This window comes from Fukomys damarensis, unplaced genomic scaffold (assembly GCF_012274545.1).
Source record: "Fukomys damarensis isolate Sample0158 unplaced genomic scaffold, DMR_v1.0_HiC HiC_scaffold_2, whole genome shotgun sequence".
In the NCBI taxonomy this organism is placed as follows: Eukaryota; Metazoa; Chordata; class Mammalia; order Rodentia; family Bathyergidae; genus Fukomys; species Fukomys damarensis.
The window spans coordinates 2986411-2994443 of record NW_022900914.1 but is presented as its reverse complement, the minus strand read 5'-3'; the positions used below and the strand labels follow the sequence as shown (position 1 = coordinate 2994443).

General features: G+C 33.9%; 1 protein-coding gene across 6 annotated transcripts in view; it reads left to right on the top strand.

Annotated features, from left to right (window-relative positions):
• Ldah (lipid droplet associated hydrolase) overlaps nucleotides 1–8033 on the top strand; it is a 105924-nt gene that overhangs the window by 1023 nt on the left and 96868 nt on the right. For 2 of the 6 annotated variants that reach the window (XM_010618015.3, XM_010618014.3), the window contains exon 1: nucleotides 5468–5599. The exons of the other annotated variants lie outside the window; for them this stretch is intronic. The gene's annotated coding sequence lies outside the window, so the exon portion shown is untranslated. Of the gene's footprint in view, nucleotides 1–5467; nucleotides 5600–8033 lie in introns of those variants that run through there. 6 annotated transcript variants of the gene reach the window in all.

The window sequence follows — 8033 nt, the reverse complement described above, 5'->3', positions numbered from 1 at the left end:
TCTGACGCGCGACTCAGAGGTCCACAGGTTCATTTCCTCCCTCTCAAGTCCCTCAGTTACTGGACACCTGCTTGTGACTCTGGCCCAGCAGCCGGACAGTCTACCTGTAGATTATATGAATATTTTCATATTTCTCTTTGACTTAAAGTGTTTTTCATTATACGGCTTGACATTCTTTTTATGTAGTTGCATTAGGTATAACAATACATAAAGATTTACCATAGTCTCCTTGCGCTGACTTTTGCCACTTCATGTGAAGTATAGAAACTACTTCCGTTTAGCTTCTTTTGCTGTTTTTATTTTAAAATATAATTATCATACTTCCTTTATATACATCAGTTCTTATCTGTAGGGGCATTTTCCACAATATCCCCTCCTATAAATGTCCAAAAGCAGATAATAACTTTATATATACTATATTTTTCCCTATACATACATACTTAGGAGTGATTAAGTAAATGAGGGTTCCTTGTACCCAAGCACTATCAGTCTGATATCAGCAATAACTGCTAAGTGACTAACAGGCAGGTAGCATATATATCATGGATCCACTAGACAAAAGGGTGATGCCCTGGGCAGAATCAAATGAGACAGAAAAAATTTCAACATGCTTCTCAGAGTGGTGCAAACTTAAAAGATATTATAGATACGATATCGCTATGGGATTCATGTGTATGTCTGAAATTTCCATTTAATATTTTCAGACCTTGGTTGAGCATGGATAACTGAAACTATGGAAACTAAAACCATGGACAAGGGGTGACTACTATATATTTTGAAGAGCTATAATGCTAGTATACATAAAGTACCACATCAACTGTTGTTATAACTTTTGCTTTAGTCATCAACTATGATATAAGAAATGCCTAAGATGACTAGTCCATTATATTTACCACTACTTTTACTCATTCCGTTCTTATTCTTTTATTGCAGTTCAATCTTCTCATTCTCTTTCTGTTTGGAGAATGTCCTTTAGGGGAGATTCTAAAGATGTGTCTGTTAGTGACAAATTATTTTAGCTCTCCTTTGTGTGAGAATGTCGTTTTTCTCCACCTTCGTTCCTTAAAGATAGTTTTGTCTGATATGGAATTCACGTTGATAGTTCTTTTTCTTCAATACTGAAGACTGTTGCTCTTCTTTCTGGCCCTGGTTTCCAGTGAAAAATCTGATGACACTCAAATTATTGTTTTGTTAGAGATAATCATTATTTTTCTCTGGTTGCTTTTAAGATTTATTTTGGTCATTTTTAGCTTTACAAATTTCAACTATGATATGTCTTATATTTCTTTTGGATTTATGCTACTTGGAGTTTTCCCAGCTTCTTGAATCTGTGCATTTATGTCTTTTACCAAATTTGAAAAATTTGCAGCCATTATTTCTTTAAATATCCCTTTAAGACCATTACCTTTTCTTCTTTCTTGGAAAGTCTGATTGTATGTGTGTTAGATCATTTGTTATCTTCCAAGTCCCTCGCATGCTATTTTCTAGTCTGTTTTCCAGTGTACACATTGAGTAAAACTGTTGATATGTCTTCAAGTTCACTCATCCTACCCTGTCATTTCTATTCTACTGTTGAGCCCAACTAGCAAAGGGCTCAAAATAAAATTTTTATTTTAATTATTTTACTAATTAAATGTTTTAATTGTTATTTTTTCACAACTACTCTTGTCCTCGTTTCTTGGTTAGATTTTTCTAATAGCTTTCAAACCCTAGTGTAGTCTTTTATTTTTCTGTTTTTACAGTCTTGTTAAAAGAACTACCAGAATTACCATAATATCCCTTTAAAAACTGTCAGATATCCTGTGCCTTTAACATTTTCCTAAACTCTGGCTGTGGCCTATATATACAAGTATATCCAGCAAATTAGTCTCTTCTCTGAATAATAGTTTCTTTATATTTTATATGTCAGTATCTTTTGGCTCTTCTAGAAAGCCCTTATGTTTTTTCGTCATGGGTTATTCTCCTTTGAAGTGCCTGTTCAGATATTTTGACTATTTTTCTATTGGGTTCTTCCTTACTGACTTGTAGAAGTACTTTGTATATTCTAGAAATGTGCCTATTGGATAAAATCTATATCTGGATAGGCATATATAATATATAAAGACAAAGTTATATCTTAGATTATATAGAAAAATTAGAGAAGGTAAGTCACAAAGTGGGAGAACCGCCCCCCCACACCACATGAATATGTATTTTCATATACATGATTTAGTTGTCATGTATTACATTTTTATATGTCATTGAATTCGATCTGCTGATTTTCCATAGAGATATGTATTCATGTGTGGGTGTGGGTGTGGGTAGTTGTGTATATGCTTGGGTTTGTTTCTGGATTCCCTGTTCTCTTGTTATTTGTCTACTTGTCTTTGTGCTTATTAATTTGTATAATTTTCCTAAGTCTGTATAGAGAATTAAGTCCTTCAGCTTTGTGGTGTTTCTTCAACATTGTGTTGGCTACATTTTGACTGTGCATGTCCATATAAATTTTAAAATTAGCTTTGAAATTTCCATGAATAAAGAAAGGGGGAAAACGTCAAATTTGATTGAAATTTAACAGAACTTAGAATACATTTGTAGTTTATATTGTTATTTCAGTTCATGAATATGGTTTGTCCTATCATTATTTGATTTTTTCCACTATCTAGCAAACTACATGGCTTTCTATGTAGAAGTCTGACACATTGTTTGTTAGATCTATGTCTGAGTTTTTTATTTTTTATTTTTGGTGCTGTTATAATTAGTATCTTTTTTTAAATTCTCATTTTCCTATTGCTTATTGCTAGTATATAGAAATATATTTGATTTTTTTAAATATATTAACCATTTAGCTAGTGACCATTTTGCATTCACTTATTAATTAAAATAGTATATGTGTGGATTCTTGATTTTTCTATCTGTGTATTCATGTTGTTTGTGAATAGTGACACTTTCTTCTTAGCCCATCCATAAAAATTTATTTCCTTTTTGTATCTTACTATACTGGCTTAGTACCTCATGTTCAGTATAGATAGAGGGACTGATAGCAGATGCCTACATCTTGACCCCACACTCAGGCTTTCCTCATTTTACCCTTCAACTTTTTGCTGTAGATGTATGTATAGAGGTGATAAGAAAAGTGTTTCTCCTTTTGAGTTTTTCATTAATGTCATATTATACATTTTCTATATTAATTCAATTGATTAAATGAATTTTTAATTTTATTCTGTTAGTGCAGTCAGTTAAATTGATTCAGTTTTGAATATTTAAATAACCTTTTATTTCTGACATATACACAATTTAGCTGTCATGTATTACATTTTTATATGTCACTAGATTTGATCTGCTGATATTCTATATAGAGTTTTTTAATCTGTTCATCTTCCTTTCTTGTGCTTGTCAGGCATTAATGAAAAGGTTCACTGCTTTCATAAAATGTGTTGGGAAATGGTCCCTCTTTTTCCCTTCACTGGACAACTCTGTATAATTGGTACTGTTTCTTAAATGTTTGGCCTTTCATCTGGATAAATTCTATGTTTTAATAGATACAGGTCTTCTGAGAATCTTACCATTTTTGTATCTTTTTCTTAGAACTTTCCCACGTCAACTGTGTTGCATAAGGTTGCTCATACTGTTTTTTTGTTGACTCTTGGCACCTGCAGAATCTGGAGAGATATCTTTTTTTTTTTTTTTTTTTTACTTTGTTAATTCAGATCCTCTCTTTTTTCTTGATGAGCCTTTTCAGGGATCTACTTATTTGTGGAACTTTCTATAAAACAGACTTTGGAGTTGTTCATTCTCTCTAATATAAACCTCCTATCTGATTTCTTTTTTATTCTTTTTTCTGCTTTCTTTAATGGCATTTAACTATCTTTCATATATTTTAACCCACATGTTTAGTTCCTTGATTTTCATCTTATTTTCTGATATATACATCTCAAGACCAAACTTTCCTGCCTTCATTTTTTTATTTATATTCCTTATTTTATGATATACCATATTTTTATTCTCTATTGTTTGCTTTTATATTATGTTTTCTGTTTCCTCGTTTATAAATATGTTACAGATTCTTATACAGTTCTTTTAGTGGCTACTCATTTTGTTTTCCCCTGATTCTGGGGGCTGGACCCAGGGTCTTCACACTGAGTTAAATCCCAAACCTTTTTAAAGTTTTATTTTTGAAAAAGGGTCTCAGTGTGTTGCCCGTTGTGGTCTAGAACATATGATGTTCTTGTCTCATTCCCCTTGATTGCTGCCTTTACAGCTGAGCATATTAAAAATAGTTTCTCTGGCTTTTTTTTTTTTTTCTTTTTTCGTACTGGGGATCAAACTCTGGTCCTGGTGCTTGTGAAGCTGGCAGCAGAACCACTGAGCTAAATCCCCAGCCCTCTGGTGTTTCTAATTGTTTTCAATGGAAGATTATTTGAAAGCAAGATAAACTGTTCTTAAAACAGATTCAAACTTAATTTCAATATGTTTTAAACTAAGAAGAATCCTCTAATTCAAAACAACTTCCAGAATACCTGCTACTTATATGCTAAACATGTAATATATGTAAATAACTAGGATGTTCAAAAAAAACCTTGAAATAGAGTTTCTGTTGGCTTTTTTGTATATATTCAATTGTATCTGCAACAATCCATTAAAATTTTAATCTGTACTTGTCTGATTGCCAGATATTTTATAAAAAGCTCTGATACCTGTGGTAGGAATAGCACTGATTAATTGCCTTTCAAGGCTCAACCACAAAAAGAATTGCTCTGCTATGTCTTGATGTGACTAATAACGCAGTCCACAAAGTTACCTCTTTTATACACGTGCTAAATAATACAGATTATTATTAGGTATTGTTCATCCTTTATTTCTGAAAGAAAACTATCTTACCACTTATTCAAGTTTAATGTAATTTAATTGAAGTCTTGGCATTGCAAAGCAAGCTTTTAAAACACTTATCTTCGCCGGGGATTGAGCTCGGTGGTTCGTTGCCTGCCTCACAAGCACAAGGACCCAAGTTCAATCCCCGGTACCAAAAAAAAAAAAAAAAAAAACGAATAACACTTTATCTTCAACCATTCCTACGTGGGGTCAGCAGAATTCTTACTGAGTAGATGAAATAAAATAGACATTGTTTGCATTGTTTGGATGCTGAAACTAAATGAGGTACAGTTATAATTCCTCTTCATATATTTTTATTCATTAGTTCAACCTTATTGTTGTTGGCTCACTGTATTATAAACTCTTTATAATACAAATTTATAAACATAATAAATATAGATTTGAATCTCTAAGATGTAGTATGTACAAATGCTGGCTTACTCCCTTAAATACTGTTGAGATTTGATGGTTTAACTGGAAAAAATTACATAAAATTAGAAAACCAATAATGTGAATGAACATCTGTATTTAAGAAAACAGTCTTGCCTAAATTGCACAAATTAATGTACACTTGCTGTTTATCTGGGCTAGATCTTGATACTTATAAAACTGATTTCATTCAATGTCGCTTATAGCCTCAGGCCAAAGGTGGAGCCATCACTCTTCAAATATATAATTGCTCCACACTGTTCTTGTTGCTATGACACTGAACACTCGCTTGCAAAGCTGAATTACCTTGGATTCTTAGGTAAGGAACAGATTATATTCTCATACTGCATGTTTTCCTTTGCTTCCTTTATATGGATGCATAGGTGTCAGAAACATGAATAGAGGAAAATAAAAGATGATTTAGTAATATGTTAACCGCGTGTTTCTCAGTTGTATTTTATTTGAGGTGTTTTAGAATTGTGTATACTTTTTCTTCAGTTTTTAATAGACTATGCTTGAGTTCCATATCTACTTAAATTTGCATTCATTTTTGTGGCTAATCAAAACTCCCAAGATGACATTTACTTGAAATGTAGTATTTGTGAGTTGAATGTATCTGATAACTGAATTCTCCTCTGTTGGAAGTGTTGAGCATGCCCAGTATCTTCAAAGTAAGCATTCTAAATCAGTATTGTATATACAACTACATCCAAAACTGCTTCTAACATATAAATGTCTGAAGACCTTTATAAATATACTGTGTGATAGTTTTGGAAACCAGAGGCTTTAATGAGATTTATTAGTGAACTAAAAATCAAGTGGTGATAACTTTTATTAGTTTGAGTCACAAGTGGTTGCTACTTTTTAAGTGAAAATTTTTCATTTCTCTTAATGTTCTTATTTAAGAAAAATTATCTTAGGACTTAGGATTAAGCATGGAGGTTGGAATATTTTTTTCCTCCCTAAATTCATTAAAATGACAGTAAAAGTAATAAAGGAATAAACAATGCAACAGAAAATGAGACTAGAGAAGTGGTATCTGAGAAATGTTAGAAAGCAAATGGGTGAACTATAACCAACTTAGAGCACCAGTCTTTGTAGAACATAACATTTTATCATAATATTGAACTACAATTTAATTATTCCCCCATATGGAGTCATTATGTAGTTTTTTAGCATGAATATAATGTTTTGTCATAATTTGTTCAACCATTTCTCTATTGATGATTTAGGTTCTTTAGTTTTTCAAGTGTTATAAATAGCATTCCTTGTGTTAGTCTTGCAAAAATATATTGGACCTTTTTAATTAGTTCCTCAAAATAATCAAATCAAAGTACATGCCTTTTATGGATATTAACTCATGCTGCCAGATTGCTTCCCAAAGGCTGTTATCACTGTCATCATCAAGATGTAGTTTCCTATTTCACTGCATCCTAACCACCATTGCATTTACCTTAAGATGTTCCCAATGGGGAGAAGCAAGGTGGTGCTTGCTGTAAATGTCTTGACAGGGTGACATGAGTAACAGGTTTTACCAGGTGTAGATAAGCTGGTTCCTTTTACCGCTGCTGACTTAAGATAAAGACAGGTGCTTTGGCTTCACTTGATGTGCTTCACTTGATATGAAACAAGTAGAATTTAACTGGGTCTAAGGTTGAAACAATTTGTAGAAAAAGTTTTGCATAGATGCCTGAGGGGTACATCATTCTGTATCAAATCAGAAGATGAAAGCCACATAATTTAAATGATTAGTTTAATAAAAGTAATTAAGCTATAATAGCAGAAAAGCTATAAAGTTACTGTATAAGGAGAACTGTAAAATGTACACTAGGGCTGAGGGAAAGTACCCAGTGAAGGATAAAATTGAAATGAAAGCTCAACTTCTTTGAAGGTGTAATTGCAGCCCAGTATAGGCAGAGATAGGTGCTCGGATGCTTCAGATAAAACTGATGCCCAGTCACTGGCCACAGACTTATGAATGTGTGCAGAGGATGCAGGATGCTGCTGCTGGTCCAAGCCCTGGTGTCTGTTAGGAAAGCCTTGGGATGCAGGTGAGTTGAAGCTGGTAGTTGAGTACAAAGGGGGCTGGAGTGCCACACTGAGTACTGCTGAAATAGCAATTTAGAGAGGAGCCCCCCCATGCGAGCCACCTAGAACATTATTATGTGAGGGTTGGGAAGGTTAGTTCCAGGCTGCTGAATGGGACAAAGGTCGGGCTCCTGGCTAACAAGGCTTTTAGCACGTGGATGAGAGCTGAGGGTAGAGAATGGAGAGAGACCACCTGGTCTGGGGCTTTGGGCTATCCTGCTCTGCTGCCTGAGTTGAGAGCTGAATAAAGAAAGCACGCAGATAGATGGCTGTGCTTTGGAGGAACCCAGGACTAGAGCAGTATCCTTGGCATTATTGGCATTTAGGGCTAGATCCTCATTTGTTGTTGGGAGATGTTCTGTGTACAGTAGGATGTTTAGCAGCATCCTTGATCACTAATCATCCTGTGCTACTACTTCTTACCAGTTGTAATAATGAAAGATAGCTCCAGGTATTACTAGTATACTCTGGCAGCAAAATTGCCTCTACTTATGAACTGCTAGGGTAGAGAAAGTTGACAGCCTGAGCATCAGAGGGGAAAAGAAGTACAGGCTCTCCAGAAACTGTAAGAAAGTGCTTTCCTGCTGTGACCTCTACCTAGCCCACTCTCATAATACCATGTCTGCTGGCAAAAAAAAAAAAAAAAAAAAAAAAAAAGTTTAAAA